The sequence below is a fragment of the Rhinolophus sinicus genome, chromosome 12, assembly GCF_057876585.1.
Source record: "Rhinolophus sinicus isolate RSI-liver-muscle chromosome 12, RSI-T2T, whole genome shotgun sequence".
Lineage (NCBI taxonomy): Eukaryota > Metazoa > Chordata > Mammalia > Chiroptera > Rhinolophidae > Rhinolophus > Rhinolophus sinicus.
Window position 1 is genome coordinate 7491558 of NC_142512.1, and position 16505 is coordinate 7508062.

At 45.6% G+C, this 16505-nt stretch overlaps 1 protein-coding gene and 1 long non-coding RNA gene across 4 annotated transcripts in view; one reads left to right on the plus strand and one right to left on the minus strand.

Moving 5' to 3' along the window:
* The first annotated feature begins 425 nt into the window (after positions 1-425).
* CDRT4 (CMT1A duplicated region transcript 4) overlaps positions 426-16505 on the plus strand; it is a 36130-nt gene continuing 20050 nt past the window's right edge. Inside the window, exons 1-2 of one of the 3 annotated variants that reach the window (XM_074320031.2) lie at positions 15967-16067; positions 16424-16499. The gene's annotated coding sequence lies outside the window, so the exon portion shown is untranslated. Of the gene's footprint in view, positions 557-15966; positions 16068-16423; positions 16500-16505 lie in introns of those variants that run through there. The other 2 variants (XM_074320032.2, XM_074320034.2) reach the window with 2 other exon arrangements.
* On the minus strand, positions 7543-13018 carry LOC141568847 (uncharacterized). Its single transcript, XR_016018071.1, has 2 exons — positions 11925-13018; positions 7543-9832 (listed from the first exon to the last, which is right to left on the minus strand). It is a non-coding gene; the product is annotated as an uncharacterized LOC141568847 (long non-coding RNA).

Genomic DNA, 16505 nt, shown 5'->3' on the forward strand with positions numbered 1-16505 from the left:
TGGGACATTTCCAGACCAAACATAAGCACCAGGCAGGAGAACCACGAAGATACTGAAGGAAGCATGGGGGAGCTCAGAAACCTCTCAGGTAGGCCTGGGTGGGGTGCTATTTCACATACAGGAACACCAGGTGTCTCCATGAGGAGAGTCCAGGGGGAAGGTAAAACTGCAGACCCAACTACCAGGAGGCCGTGCCCTTCACAGGAGCCTGTCCTTGTTGAGGGTTGCCAGAGTCTCCGGTATTTTCCTTCAGTGGTTCTAATTCTGGTCGCACACCCCCCTGGGACTCTAAAACATAGCGATGTCAAACCTCATGGCCTGGATTCTGCTTAATTGTCTGCAGAGGGCTCAGTTTTTAAAAATGGTCAGGTGATTCTCCAGTGCAGTCAGGGAGACAACTCTATTTAAACAGGAAGACAAACCAAAACAAACGTGCACACACTCTACCCAAGCTTCCTCCTGGGTGGTGGGGGGCAGGGCACCGTGTTGAGTTTCCTCCACAGATGCCTGGCATCTGGACAGAGCTCAGCAGCAAGGAAATGTGAAGCTAGGACTGGTAAGTGCCTTTACTATGCAGAACCTATAGAAACCTCTAGGGAAGATCACTAACAGCCACAAGGAACAGCAGACTTTTAAAAAAGTAATAATGAATATTCATGTCACTTATTTAAGGGACATGAAAGGTATAAAGAAGAACAATTGGCAAATCTTATGATCAATGAAGGCACTGCAGGGTAGATGCGGGGAGAGGAGAGGAAACTCTCCTTTCTACAGAGGAGGAAGTGCTTCCCTTCCTGCCTCTGCCCAGTCCCCAGGCACCATCCCAGGGTGGCACTTCTGGCAGCCAGAGACCCCAGAGGCCACTCTGTCTGAGTTGGCAGCTCTGGTTTTACACTTGCTTGAGCTACATCAAGCCAGTATGAGAGAAGCAGAAAGGCAAAGAAGGGCAAGGACATGGGAAGCCAGGCTTTCTGGGTTCAAATTCAGGCTCTGCCCAGTGTCAGGGAGCGGACCTTCTGGGTCCCAAGGTCACAGTCTTCCTCCAGACCTCCTGACAAGCACTTCCCTCCCTTTCTCAGCTGACGTTATTTCAGGGATGTCTTCCAAATGCTTACAGCTGGGACTTGAGCAAAATGTGGAGATGGCTTCCTCCCCAGTCATGGAACGGTTAGGCCTGGAACGTGTGGATCTTCCCTAGGTGTGGCAATTGTAGCATTCTCACTTTGCTTTCCTGGTTCTGCCAGCATTAGAGGTCTGGAGTCATCAGGCTGAGCAATGGGTAGCACTGGGGTTTTCTCCTCAGCTCCTCTAATCAAACTGAGAGCCTGTTGGCTGCTTTATTGCACGGGTTAGTGTGTGTGTCTCTGTGTGTGTTTCTGATGTGTCTGTGTGTGCCTGTGTATTTGTATGTTGGTGTGTGTCTATGTCTGTCTGTGCATGTGTTTGTGTGTGTATTTCCATATGTGTACCTATGTGTGTGTATGTTCATGTGCTTGTGTGTATATGTATCTGGGTATGTCTGAGTGTCTCTGTGTGGGCATGTTTGTGTGTATATTCCTATGTGTATTTCTGCGTCTGTGTGTCTCTGTGTGTGTCCGTATGCCTGTGTGGCTGTCTCTATGTGTGTGTATATGTGTTTCTGTGCCAGTGTGTGCATATGTTTATGAGTGTGTGTATTTCTGTGTGTACCCATGAGTGCATGTGTGTTTGGTCTGTGCTTGTGTGCTGTGTCTGTGTGTGTGCATGTGTCTGTGTGTCTCTCTGTGCTTGTGTGCGTGTCTCTGTGTGTGTGTGTCTGTGTGTGTGTGTGTACGTGTGTGCCAGCACACTCACACTTTCTAGAGCACCCTGATGGCTGGGCCTTCTGTTCCTTCCTGTCCAGTGACTGTCAGGGTTCTGAGGATGCACACCAGGCTGCCGGGCCTTGGGGAGCGAGGAAAAGAGCAACAGCTGGTACAGGCCCCTCCCTGGGGAATTTTGGCAGAGAAAAGGAGAAAAATAGAAGTCAGGAAGCTTGGGGTCAAGGGAAGAATTTTTCAGAAGAGGGGATTCTTGGGAATGTTTGAAAGCAGAAAGGGAGGGGACAATGGAGATGGACATTTGGAAACACTGGAGAAGAGGCAGGGAGTGAGGCTGGATGGGAGAGGCATGACGAGGGTGGAGAGCAGAAAATGGATGTCAGCACAACTGCTCTCCATCCCAGGACTTGTTACCAAGCTTGGACCATGGTCTTCAGCCGTGCTCATGTCCCTCTCCATGCCCATCCCTACCCCCAGGCCCATCTCCTCTCCCTCCCCTGCCAGTCCCCACCCCCACGCCCATCATCACGCTATCTAATCCCCCTTCCCATCCTCAGCCCCATCCCCATCCTCACGCCCATCCAATTCCCACTTTTCCAGAAAAAACTGAGGTCAAGAGAGGTCAGTAACCAGCCCAAAGTTACACAGCTGGCAGATGCCAGAGCCAGGACGTGAACCTAGCATCTGGTACCAGGGTGCAAGCCTGAGCTCCGATGCCATATTCCTTCGTGGTGGAGCTCCTAGTCCCTGGCCCCTGTCTGATCTCTGACTCTGTTGTGTGCTTGACCTCCTACTATTGCTTGTCTGCTCCTGACTTGGTCTTTCACTGTTCAAACTTCAACCAGCCTGTGCATCTCAGCTCAGACTTCTCAAGCCCCCGCTTGACCCTCACCCTACCTACTTCTTCCCCAGGACCTCATGGGACTTCCGCAGTCCCAGGGTTCCTCACGCCACAGCATCTCTGATGACAGGACAGGCAGATAGGCAGGGAGACAGGCTCAAAGGAGGCTGTTGAGGAGGAGGTATTTTAAGTTGGAATGGGCCACCTTCACGTTTGTGGCCTCTCGTAAATGGCCAGAATGGAGTCTGCAGCAGAGAGAGAAGATGGTCAGTGAATCCATGGCTCCCAGAGGGTGGAGCCGTGTGGAATGTGCCAGGGAATCAATGAGAAAGGAAGAAAAGGTTTGCCAAGTTATAGTGAGTGCCTGGTGGAAACCAGACACTAGGAATGCGTAGCAGGTCAGGCCTGCTGCCTGAGAAATGCTTGGCCTACTTTGATTTTCAATTTTCATTGTTTATTTCTAAAATAAATGTTTATTTTACCTTTGTAATTTCTAAGGTTTTTAGGAACATGGGAAAGAAAGATTTTGTTCTGGTTTTAGACACTTACTTTTGGCCTTAGAGAGACAAGAGTCAATTTGCTAATTACAGTCCAAAGTCACTGGCTGATAGCCAGGTCTTTAATAGGTGCGGGCTGCCTGCAGTACATCTTTGGTGGCTGTGTTCTTCTCCAGCCAGGCCCAGGGATGATTATTTCACTCACACTCACAAAGACCCTCACCCTCCCCACCGCATTGCCCCTTGTTTTCCACCACACCCGATTTTTTGTTTCCTCTTCTTCCCCCAACCTCAGTCCAAGTCTCCTCACTGATGCTAAAGAGAATCTCTCTGTCACACCCCCCCACACCCACACACGTACACCCACCCACACACACATACGAGTGTCCACACACCCACACATATACACCCACGTCCACATGCACGCACACATCCACACCCACATATACTCACCCCCCCACACTCACACCTCCACACATATACACCCATACACACCCACACCTCCCCACCCCCCCACACACATACACATATACCCTCATACGCATACACATACCCACACTAATACATGCGTTACTGTAGGCAGAAAGAACAGGGCCTTGGGAAGAGAGGGGAGAGGAAAGCAAGGAGGATGTGAGGGGAGACAAAGGAAGGAGGAGATGAGATTATTCTTAAGAAAAGGGGCAGCTACCAGACCAGCCAGAGCTAGATTTTGGTGGCTCAGGACCCCGTCTTGCCCCTCAGGTGAACTTTAGCTAATTATAATAGATTGTAATATTATTAGCATTACAAAAGCAGGGAAAATCTCCACCCCCTGTGTTGCCATGATAGTTCTGACAAAGGCTAAATAAGGACAAGACAATCTTACCTCCCAGGAAGGAGTGGTCAGTGAGGACTTGCCTGGGAGTGCCTATAACGCCATCCCTAAATCTTGAATATTTTGTGCCCTCATTCTAATAAAATCCTAAGCCTCTTTGTTCTTCGGGGCACTTGCTGTTCTCTTGGCCTGCCCACTCCCATTATTTTGGGAGTGTACACTTCCTTTCTTTTAATAAATCCTCTGCTTGCTTGGCTTTGTTTGCTTGGCTTGATCGGTGTGTCCTTGAATTCTTCCCTGTGACTTTCACCAAGAACCCATTTTCCCACAACACACACACACACACACACACACACACACACACACACACACCAATCCCCTCCCCCCCACTGGTAGGTAACCCTACAATCACGGAGTGGCTGGATTATAGATAATAGCCAATAATTCTTCCACGCAATCTTTCATTTCCCTAGTTTTGCTTTATGTCTGTCCACTCTTCTCACTTCCTTGCCCAGCCCTGCCATCTTTATTTCTTAAAAATTTTTTTTTTTAAATAAATTTGAAATTATATTAAGTGAACAAAGACATACAGCTTACATGTTTGTGATTTATCAAAAGTGGACACCTGGTAACAACCAACCATGTCAGGAAGTAGGACACTGCTAATCCCCAGAACTCCCCCCATCCTCTCCCATTTCTTACCAGTTCTCTAATTCTCAAAGGTAATTACAGGTACTCTCCTAAATTTGTGGTAATCATGCCCCTGCTTTACACTGAGGAAGTGTATTCCCAGACACTGTTTTACCTGACTTCTTTCACTCAATAATATGTTTGTGAGATTCACTGGGGTTGCACATCAGTATAGTTTATTTATTTTCATTGCTATGTAGTGTTCCATTGAATGAATGTATCGCTGTGTGGGGGCAGAGCCCCAGAAAGTAGTTTACAGGCTCTCAGCCTCACGTGGAGGAGTGCTGGCTCGGGTAGTAGATGGCCGTCAGCTGTGGCTGATTGGCCGTCAGCTGTAGCCAGTTAGCCAATTAGCCGCCAATATAACTGCTGCGGCTACGGAGGAGAGTGGAGGAGAGAGAGGAGAGAAAAGAATGGGGGCTAGCAGGAAGATGGCGGCTGGGCTGGCAAGCGTGGATGGCGGTTTGCGGACAGTGTGGATCCAGCCTCCAGTGAGAGTATAGTGCCGCCAGAGAGAATATAGTGGTATGACTCCCCTACCTATGGCTCCGTGGGTGTTCCTTTTTGGCCTCACCATATCCTGCGTTCTTGTATGGGGAGCGGGAGCAGAGACCCCGCAGGCCCTCCCGCATGACAAATGGCGCAGCGAGCAGGGTCTCCCACATGACAAATGGCGCAGCGAGCAGGGTCTCCCGCATGACACGCTGTCCATTCCACTCCACTCCACTCCACTCCACTCCACTCCACTCCACTCCACTCCACTCCACTCCACTCCACTATCTATTTTATTCTAGGTAGATATTTGGGTTATTTCAAGTTTTGGGCTATTATAAGTAATGCAGTTCTAAATCTTCTTTGACATGCATTTTCATGTTACACATTTCTGAACCTGAATGTGGAATTGCTTGGTCATGGAGTGTGCATGTTTGTCTTTAATAGATAATGTCAAACTATTTTCAGTTTACATTCCCACTGGTAGTATTATGGGCAGTCTCATTGCTGTCCATCTTCTCTGTACTTGGTGTTATCAGTGTACATAAATTTTAGCCATTCTTATGGGGGTAGATTGGCATATCATTGTGGTTTTAATGCAAATTTCCTAGAGGTTGAATACCTTTTCATTTGTTTATTCTACTGTTTGGGTATCGTCTTTTGTGATGAGCCTAGTCAAGTCTCTTGACAATTTTCTAGTTTTCAGGTCTTTTTAAAATTGATTGTGGGGGATTTTTAAACATTTAAAATATATTCTGTGTACAAGCCCTTTTTGGGTATAGGGAGTACAAAAATCTCCCACGCTGAGGCTTGTCTTTTCTTAATGGTATCTGAATTTTCTCAATGGTATCTTTCATTGAACAGAAATTCTTAACTTTAAGAACTCTTTTTCTGTCCTGATGGCATGAGATATTTTCCTATGTCATCTAGAAGTTTTATTGTTTAGTTCTAACATTATAAACATTTGTAAGTACCACCCACCTGGACTTGATTTTTTGGATATTTTGAGAGGATGGGAGTTAAATGTAATTATTTTTCCATATGGATATTCAAGTGATCTAGCACCACTTATTGAAAATACTGTCCTTCACCCAGTGCTGAGCCATAGAGAAACTTCTCTGAGATTTCTAGTCTATGCTATTTGTCTATTTATCTGTTGTTTCAACAATTCTACACTGTTTTAATTATTTTATTAAATAATTATATTTAACAAATTTAAATTTATTGGGGGCTTATAAGTTTTGAAATCCAGCATACTACATTCTTCAAGTGTGTGCATCTTTAAGATTGCCTTCTCTCTCCTTAGCTCTTTTATGTCCATATAAAATTTAAAATCAGCTTGTCAGTTTCTACTAACAATTCTGTTGGGATTTTGGTTGAGATTACATTGAATTTTATGGCTCTGTTTTAGAAGAGTCGACATTTTTACAATAAACATGGTATATCCCTCCACTTATCTAGATTTTAAAGATTATTTTTTCAATAATGTGTAATTTTCAGTAGAGAGAACTCACACAACTTTTGTTAGATTTAGTCTTAACTTTGATATTTTTGAAGCAATTGTACACACTATCATTTTAGGAGTTTTATTTTATGTTTATGTCTGATATTTAGAAATGCAAATGATTTGGTATGCTGTTCGTATATCCAGCAACCTTGCTAAACTCACTAATTCTAGTAGTTTATTTGTAGATGATTTGGGTTTCTATATATGCAATCACAGCATACTAGTTAAGAACACTGGTTTTAGAATCAGATTGACTTGATTTTGAATTCTAACCACTTATTCAATGTAGGACTTTGAGAAAGTTGCTTGATTTTTCTGAGGTTTATTTCTCTCTCTGCAGAATGGTGACATTATCTCCTAGGTTTACAGTAAGGAATAAATGAAGCATATATCATCTCAAGGCAGTCCTGGCACAGACAGGCCTCCATTATGATTTGTTATTACAATCATTGTCCTCGTTTCCTCCCTTCCCATTAACTCCACAGCTCTCCCAATTCTGGCTTTTATCCTGCCATTTAATGGAATTGCCCTCATAAATGCATTTCTAGTGTCAACTTCAGTGGGCTCATTTGGTCCTTGAGTTTCTTGATGTTTCTGTGGTTCCTGACATATCCTCTCTGGGATATCTTTTTTCTGAAAACAGATGTGTGGGGTTTTCTACACCAAACAACTCTTCGATTCTCCAACACCAACTGGGTGTCCTACTATTCAATTCAATTTCGACACCATCTACCTGGAGTTAGCACAGACCCCACAGGCTATGGTCTCAGTCCCACAGACTGGCCCCACTTCCCACACTAGTTTCAAGTCCCAGAGGCTACCTGTCCTTCTAACTGGCTATAAATGTAAGAGTTCCCATGGCCCCTTCCTCAGGTTTGATGATTTGCTAGAATGACACAGAATTCGGGAAAATGCTTTACTTACGTTTACAGTTTGTTATAAAGACTACAAGTCAGGAACAGTCAAACGGAAGGGATGGGGGTGGCACAGAGCTTCATGCCCTTTCCAGCCATGGCTCCTTCACAGCACATCACTGTGTTCACAGGCCAGGAAGCTCCCAGAACCTCACTGTATAGGAATTTTTATGGAGGTTTCATTACGTAGCCAAGATTGATTAGATCATTGACCATTGACGAATAGGACTCAATTCCCAGCCCCACCCCCACCACGGAGCTTCGGGTGGGGCTGAAAGTTCTAACGCTCTAATCACAAGGTTGGTCTTTCTGGCCACTTGCCCCGCACGTTGAAGCTATTTAGGGCTCTTGCCATGAGCCATTTCAGCAGCATACAAACGGCAGTAAGTTCCAAAGGTTTTAGGAGCTCTGTACCAGGAAGAGGACAAAGAAAAAACGTTTCTTTTTTTTAATTTAAATTATATCACAGTCTCCTCGGCAGGTATTTTCTCTTGGCTTCTTGAGAGTACTTCCACACTTCTTTCTTCTCTCTGGTGGCTTCTGCCCAGTCGTGGTTCAGTTCTCATTCTTTTTCTCAACTCATTTTATGTAAATGAGATAAATGACAATCTTTAGTCTCATTCCCCCCCCCCCCCCAAATCTATATCTATAACCATCGCCATTTTCTTGGATACCAGATTCATATGGACAACTGCTCACTGGGCATAACTACCTGGATTTTGTATAATATCCCAAATAAAACTAAGCATCCTTCCCCAAATTGGCTCTCTGCTATTGTTTGTCTCCATCACCCAACTTAGGGACCCGAGCATCATTCTAGACCCCTGTCTCTCCTTTATCCCTATAGTTAGTTGCGATCACATTCTGTCCTGTGTTCATTCTCACTGCCATGAACTTTGGATTCCTTTATTTCGAGCTTGTGAATGGGGAAAAAAAAACAATAAAGGGTCACATTGGAGCATTCATGGGCCAGGTCTGAAAGGTAGCCAGAACTCAGACACAAGACTACCTAGGTACTAGATGGGGGGCATAGAATTCTTGGCGAGGCAATTGACTCCCAGTATCAAGTTGATATGAAGGACGGGCTGTGCAAATCCTTGGTAGGAAGCTATAGGTCTGTGCCACAGGGATCTTTCTGAAAGGCAAAGCTGATAATGCTACTGCCTGCTTAAAGCCTTTCAAGTCACCGTAGTGCCTGCAAGATAAAGATATAGCTTTTCAGCATGAATGTTCTAGGCAGAGGAAACAGGGAGCACAAACCCCAAGGTGGGATCATTATGGTTTGACTTCCATCTTTGTTTACAATTCAGTTCTCTCTACAATCCTTTCCCTCCGCCCATGTGCACCCTACGTGTTGGCCATAATTTCTGTAGTTCTCTGAGTATATTATGCTCACTTTGCTCTTATTCAGCCTGGCTTTCTGCTACTCGTCTTTCAAGGCTCTTGCATCCGGTGCTAGCTTCAGTCTCATCTTCAGCTAATCTTGGTTTTATACTTTATGCTTCAGCAATATTGAAATCGATTTTAAATTTAAAAATCACATCATGCTACTTCATGATATGATTTTCTTCCCTTGTCTTAATAATGCCTACTTGTCATTCAGAACTGAACTCAGGTGCTGGTTTCTCCTGGGTAAGCTGTGTGATCCCCTCTCATATCATCTGCCCTGATTTCCATCAGAGCACGTGACACATAGCATCGTGCTGAGCTATAGTCATTGAGGTCTCAGGCAAGGAAATGGTCCAATCTAGTGATTCTCAAAGTGTGGTGCCTAGACCAGCAGCATCAGCCTCACCTGGGAACGCTTTAGACGTGCAAATTCTCAGGCCCCACCCCAGATTTGTTGAATCAGAAACTGGTGAGGAGGTGACAGTCTGTGTTTTAAAATGCTCTTTCTTTAGGTGATTCTGGCACTGAGGAGATAGATCACTGGTCTGTCTCATCCATCTCTGTAACTTGCAGATCTGGCTCAGAATAACTGTTGAAATGAAGTGAATTTAATTCTACTACAGGGAGTCGTCTCGAGTTTCCTAGGCTGGGTGAGAAATCACTTTTGATGTTCTCATGACACCTGTGCTTCCTTTTGTCATAACGTCCCTTGTAGTATAGTAGAACTACAGATGGTGGCACCCATCAGGATAGGGATTCTGCTGTACTCACCTTTGATCCACGTGCCTGGTACAAGCAGGTGCTTCAGTAAGTGTTTAGACAGTTTTAGGTCCTGGGATATAGGTGGAGAAAAGACAGACAAGTTCCTTCATCCCATGGAATTTAAATTCTAAGAGAACAGGCAGAAAATAAATTGTAAACAAACAAGTTTAAGACAATTTCAGATAACGATAAGTGCTATAATAAAAATAACATAAGGTGATATGATAGCGATGGACTGAAGGCTAGTTTAGAGTAGGAAGTTAGGGAAAGCCTTTCTGAGAGGGTGACATAGAGCAAATGACCAGAAGCCAGCTTTGCGAAAATCTGTGGGGAAGCCCATTCCAAGTAGGGGAATAGCTAGAGTTTGGTGAGTTTCAGACAGAGAGAGAAGAGCAATGTGATTGAAGAGACAGAGGAGAGAGAGATCTGGGAGGTAGTCAGCCACGGTAGGTATTGCATTCTAAGGGCTATGTGGAAACACTTAGAGGAATATTTAGGCTGGGCAGTGACTGAGTACTGCTCTCTGTTTTTCAAAAGCCACTCTGGCTGCAGGGCATATAAAATAAATTGTATAGTAAGTCCTCACTTAATGTCATTAATAGGATCTGTGACTTCAAGCAAAATGACACATAATGAAATCAGTTTTAGGCTAATTGATATAAACAAGAGTTAAGTTTCTGGCACCTCGTCCACGTTATAATGAAACGATGTACAAAAATGACATTATTCAAGGACCTGCTGAATGGAGACAAGAGTGGAAGCGGGAGGCCATCCAGAGGCCACAAGCGTATCCTGTGGTTATGGAGGCGGCCCCAGGAGCATGGTGTCTTGTCACATGGATCCTGGGGCCAGCTACCCACAACCGAATCCTGGCTCCACCAGAACAGATGTATGGCTTTGAGCGAGTCACTGAGCATCTCTGCCTCAGTCTTACCCTCTGTAAGAGGGGATACAAATTGCACTTAACTCAGGTTTGTTGGGAAGGCTCAATGAGTTAATACATGTGGAACATGAGCACCGTGCTGTGAGACATTATCATTATTGTTAGTAGTAGTAGTAGTAGCTATTGTCATAATAGTAGAATGTAGAAAAAGAGTGGATTCAGGATATTTTTACAGGCTCAGTTGATAGGACTTGGTGGTAACTTGGATCTTGAGGATGAAGGAAAGTGGAAAAAATACTCCTTTTTCTTGGGCAAATGGTATGTTAGTGGTGCTGTTTAATAAAATGTGGAAGACAAATGAGGGAGCAGGTTTTGGTGTGTGTGTGTGTAACAGGGTACTTCTGAGGCACCTAGAAAACACCCAAGGAGAGATGTCCAGCAGGGGTTTACAAGAGCAGGCAGTGAGGTGGTGAAACCAGAAGGAAGAAGGAGCCAGGAAAAGAGGAATTTTCTAGAGTGGCCAGTGGGTTCTATTGTTGCCAATAGGTCAGACGAGCTAAGAAACAAATACAAAGCAAATAACTGAGTTTGGCAACATGAAAGTCATTTGCTGAATGGACAAATGAAAATGTACTTTATTGGGTGGTACTTTTATTTAAAAATTAACTCATTTAGAAAGCCTGGTTGTATACTCTCCCCTATGCCCACCAAGAAGTAGGTGAGGGGGCAGCCCAAAGACAACAGGGCAAACAGCTTTCTCCGAGTCGCCTTCAGATGGAGCTGTGATGCACCCAGCTGAGTGGCGGCAGCAAGTTAAAAGAGATCGCAGCTGTCTGAGTGCCCATGAGTGGAGAAATGGCTCCCACCTCTTCTTCAAAATAGCATTTAGAAACCACCAGTAAAGGGTGACCAAAGTGAGGTGGAAAGTATTTCTGAAACTGGACTCACAAGTTTCCAATGACACCGCAGTTTGGCACAGCTGTTTTGCATCTAGGAGCATGTTGACACGCCCTGTCTATGACTTCCTTGCAGCAAACCATTAACCTTTCAGCTTTTTCTCTACTATCCAATGAGGAGGTGACAAATTAGATTGGGTGATTCTTAAGCATTCTTTGCAAACTTCCTTGTGCGTCAGCATCACCTAGAGGGTTTGTTAAGATATAGGTCACTGGGCCGTACTCCAGGGTTTCTAATGCAGCAGGCCAGGGTGGGACGGGAGGAAACACATTCCTAGCAAATGCTAGGTGATGCTGCTGCTGGCCCCAGGGCCACCTGGATGATCTCTTGTCTGGAGCATATGCTCCCTAAGAGGAGGGACGGCGTCCCTCTTGCTCACCTGGTTCAAAATGAGCGGATTAAACACGCCGTCTGTGGATCCCTCAGGGCTGAGGAGTGGGGTGAGTGCCGTGGTGAAGGTCAGGGACAGAGAGGCTGTCGCCTGATTTGTTGCTGCTGCTCCACACGCCCTGGCAGTCCCACCCCGAGGCCTGGGCTCAGGGCTTCCTGTGGCAAATCTTTGGACTCTGCGTTCTTCTCCTTGAACCCTTCCTAACTTGCGATTTTCTTTTACATTTTGACTGTCAGAAACCTTTTAACAATTCTGTTCAGGCTTGCATCTTCGTGGGTGGAGCTGAGGCAGAGGAACACAGTGACACAAATGACTTAATGCGTAACGTTTTTCTGGGATCCATTATGCAGCCCCCAGTGAAGTGAGTCCTCTCTCCGCTCCCCAGGGCCATAGGAAATGGGGCGGGGACCTGGCACATGGCTTTTGGAAGATGGAATTAAAGGCTCAGTCCGCAGAACTGTGAACGCTGGTGGCCACATCCCATCTAGCACACATGTTCTGATTGGAGGCACTGGACCCTCCCCGTGCACACAGAGCTTTCTTTCTTCCTCTTGGAAAAGTGACTCTTTCACAGCCTGCCGCAGGCAAAGGAAATGGAAAGTCCCCAGCACCCTGAGCCCCACTCAGTTCCTCCAGGGCACTTTTCCTCCAGCTTTTCCCAAGTTCAGGCATAGCGTGAGGCCCTCGCATGCAAGCTGGGTGCGGGGCAATAGTGAGTTGTGTAGCCGGAAGCTGTGGGCAGCACGGCGCTCAAGGGGAGAAGCCCCGTGTGCTGACCTCCCAGCCTTGACCATGTCTTAGCCAGAAAACAGTTCTGGAGCCCGGCCTGGCCCTCCTAGCCTGCAGCCCCAAGCACAGCCCCATAGCCAGGGCTTTTCTGAGAAGCTGCTGATCTCAACCCTGCTGGCTCCACATTCCTGGATGATGAGGGAGGGATTCCAGTGTTTACTTTGAACAATGTTTTCCTGTGTCTGAACTGACTGGTTGTTAAATTCTTCCAGATTTCTGGCTCTACATTGCAGCTCCAACAGGACAGAAACAGGTTTACAGCAGTTGGCATGGGAGCGAAAACAGGGTCCGTCTGGGTACCTCCTGCATCTAGTTTCCACTCAGTGGATGGAAAACTGTTAGCCTGGCTCTGTGGGCTCTGCGCCCAGGAGGGATTTGTTGTGGTCTCCACTCAGAGCTTTCACTGTGCCTTTCACATTTCCCACCCTAGAGGGCAAAAGTTAGCTTTTCTCTTTTGAAATGTGGCAGGGAGTGAAAATCAGCCGAGTTTTGAAGCTCAGGCCTTGCAGTGTTTTCTCTGTTAGTATAAACCCAGTAGTTGGGCTCATAAGGAATTAATTTGGTGGGATATTGGGAAACTTGAGTGCATTCCTGTTTCTGTGGCCTGCTGTGCCAGGAGGTTTCAGATATGCAGGAGGTCAGAACTGGATGGGAGATGGTAGAGCAGCAGACACACCCATACGTATCCTTGTTTCTACCCAGGAGGAAATTGAGGAACCAAGAACTCTAGTGACATGAAGGATAGAATGTTAAGCTATAAAGAAAGACATGTCCCCAGCCCAGCTGGTTACATCTCTCGGAACTGGGCCTGTCTGGGATTGTGGTAACCTGTACCTATTGCTATTATTTATTGCTGAGGAAGATAAACAATGGTGACATAACCACAAGGGACCATGGGAGACATTCTTCTCTTTAAGTGTTGATACATGAATGGCTTTACAGATACAGAGAACGTCAGGAAACCAATAGGATCATTTCAAACATAAAAGTGCCTTTTACTTTTACTACAAATAAAGTTTTTTAATTCTTGTGTTCTAGGAGGATGAGCAATTTGGGGACACTCATAGGACTGACCCTACAATGACTTGCTCTCTGTGGAGTCTTTGGTGAAGCTCCAGTCTCTTAGCAGGTGTTGTCCCGCCTTTTGAATTGGAACAACCCAAATCTGAATAGAACATGGGACAGATGGTGGCCTTGAAACTCACATCATTTTAGACCTTGTGCTCTTAGACCCTGTAACTCTGAATCCCTTTATGGTGTGTGTGTGTGTGTGTGTGTGTGTGTGTGTGTGTGTGTGCACAAGCATGATGGGAAGATTGATGACAATCCTGATTTCAGGGCTCAGGTGGAACCCAAACAGTATTTATAAAGTAGTGTTAGATAAAACAGTTCACTGATAGAACTTGGCATTTTGATCTGGCTGCTTTCACAAAGCCATGATGCCAAGGGCATTTTTACTTGGTCTTAAAAAGAAACCACTAAAATTTCAGCTTTCTATTCCTCTTAAGTAATATGAAAGGCAAGCACTCTAGCAGCATCTCTGAGCCCTCCTTCCCACTTTGTCCCATCCCTTACTCCAATATTGACCCTTCTGACCACCTCAGTATGTTTGCTGTGTCCAAATGGCCTTGTCAAAATTGACTGTTAGCAATGGCTCCATTTTTACATTTTATAGCCACAAATTCTTTATGTACATAAGTTCCCTTCTTCAAGCAGAAATGATATTGTTTTCTAGAGATGGGAGTGGACTAAAAGGAGGAATTACTCAGTGAAATGGCTCCCACTACTGGCAGAATTATTTGGCAGAAAGCCTTTCTCTGTTGAGTCTCATGGGTGGGATTTTTCCTCAGAATGTCTGGTAAGGGCCTCGTATCAGTTATCTCTTGTTGTGTGACAAATCACCCCAAAACTTAGTTGCTTAAAACAAACACTTGTTATCTCATACTTTCTGTGGGTCAGGAATCCGTGTGTGACTTAACTGTTTGCCTGTCTCAAGGACTCTCCAGGAGGAGACAGACACTATTTTGGCCGGGGCTGTGGTCCCATCTGAAGGCTCAATTGCAGGAGGATCCACTTTCAATCTCACTCACATGGTTATTGGCAAGATTAAGTTACTCACAGGATGTTGATCTAACGGCCTCTGCTCCTTGCTGGCTGTTGACTGGAATCCTCCCTCAAGTCCTTGACACATGGGCTTCTCCATAGGGCAGCTCATAGTATGGCAGCTGGCTTCCCTCAGAATGAGAGAGAGAGAGAGAGAGAGAGAGAGAGACAGAGACAGAGACAGAGACAGAGAGAGAGAGAGCTAAATTTTATAACCAAATCTCAGAAGTGACGTCTTATCACTTTACCATATTCTATTTGATAGAAGTGAGTTGCTAGGTGTAGCTCATACCCAAGGGGAGGGGGCTTCACAAGGATGTGAGTACCAGGAATCAAGGGTCATTGGGGTCATCTTGGCGGCTGCCTACCTCAGGCCATATGGGCCCAGCCGCTGTTGAGTCTGTGCAGCCTGTGGGCCCTGCCATCCCAGCAGTTCTGGTAAGCCAGTGGCTATGATGGGCAGAGGGAAATGAGTTCCATGTTCACTCTTACTCCTCTTGGGAGGTGAATACCTTCATTGGCAAGGCATTCTGAAGACTTCTCAGAGGCACATCATTCTGAATTTCTAAACTGGTTACATGTAACTTTGACTCTCCCATCTCATCCCACTTCCACTCCAAGGAAAGCAGATGAGTCTAAAACAGCATCCATACTGGCTGCCCTCTACATGGTCTTTGTTACTCTCTGAATAAAGCGCCACGATACAGCTGCTTTCTAGAGTTCATCTGGCTCTCACCTTGGATGCCAATGTTATTCAGCATCCTTGTTACCAAAATGAGCCCCCAGTCATAAACCATTAGTTCAGGAGTCTTTGTATTCAACACAAAAGATCTTTGTGGTTCATGAAATACTTTTACCTGCATTAATTGGATCGTCTTAACATCTGTAAGGCAGGATGTTTCTCATGCTAGATACAAGGAAACTGAGGTCCAGAAAGGTTAAGTAATTTGTTCAAGGTTAGACATAAAAAAAGTGAAGCTGGATTTCGAAACCAATTCTCCTGACTTGAAATTCTGCGCTCCACCCTGCGTCCCCTTTAATGCTGCTTGCATACCTAAGCCTCCAGATTATTCCCAGGAGGAATTTGGCGAGACTTCTTGGCCCAATTTCACTCATTAAGTCATTTTAGACCAGGCTGCAGTGACCTGAGAAGAGAAATAGAACTCAGCTGGGACAAGGGATATCAAAGCTGGAGATTGCACAGCAGACATGGCTGGTGACTTAGGAGAGTTAAACAGGGTGAGTGTGTGTGTGTGTGTGTGTGTGTGTGTGTGTGCGCGCGCGCATATGCAAATGTGCACATGTTCACGCATGCCCATGTGTGTGATTTGTAGACTCTCATCTCAGGGACTATACAGATGTCCCACTCAGGGCTATGTGTATACGTGTGAAAGTGAATATACATGTGACTACAAGTGGACACAGGCACCTCAGACTGACCTGCTCAGGTCAGGGATGATTTCCAGAGGGTCTCTGTTTGGCGAGCAGAGGGTATAAGTGGTATAAACAAGGCTGTTGGGATCTAAAGAGTGGGGTAAATGGGGTGGGATGGGTGAGATATGGGGACAATCATGTGGCAACATTTGTGTTGGAAGGTTTCCCTGCGCCCATCTTCTGACCTCCTGCTGTTCCAGTCTCTTCCCTGATCTTCGACTTATTGACCTGTTTTTGGTGAGA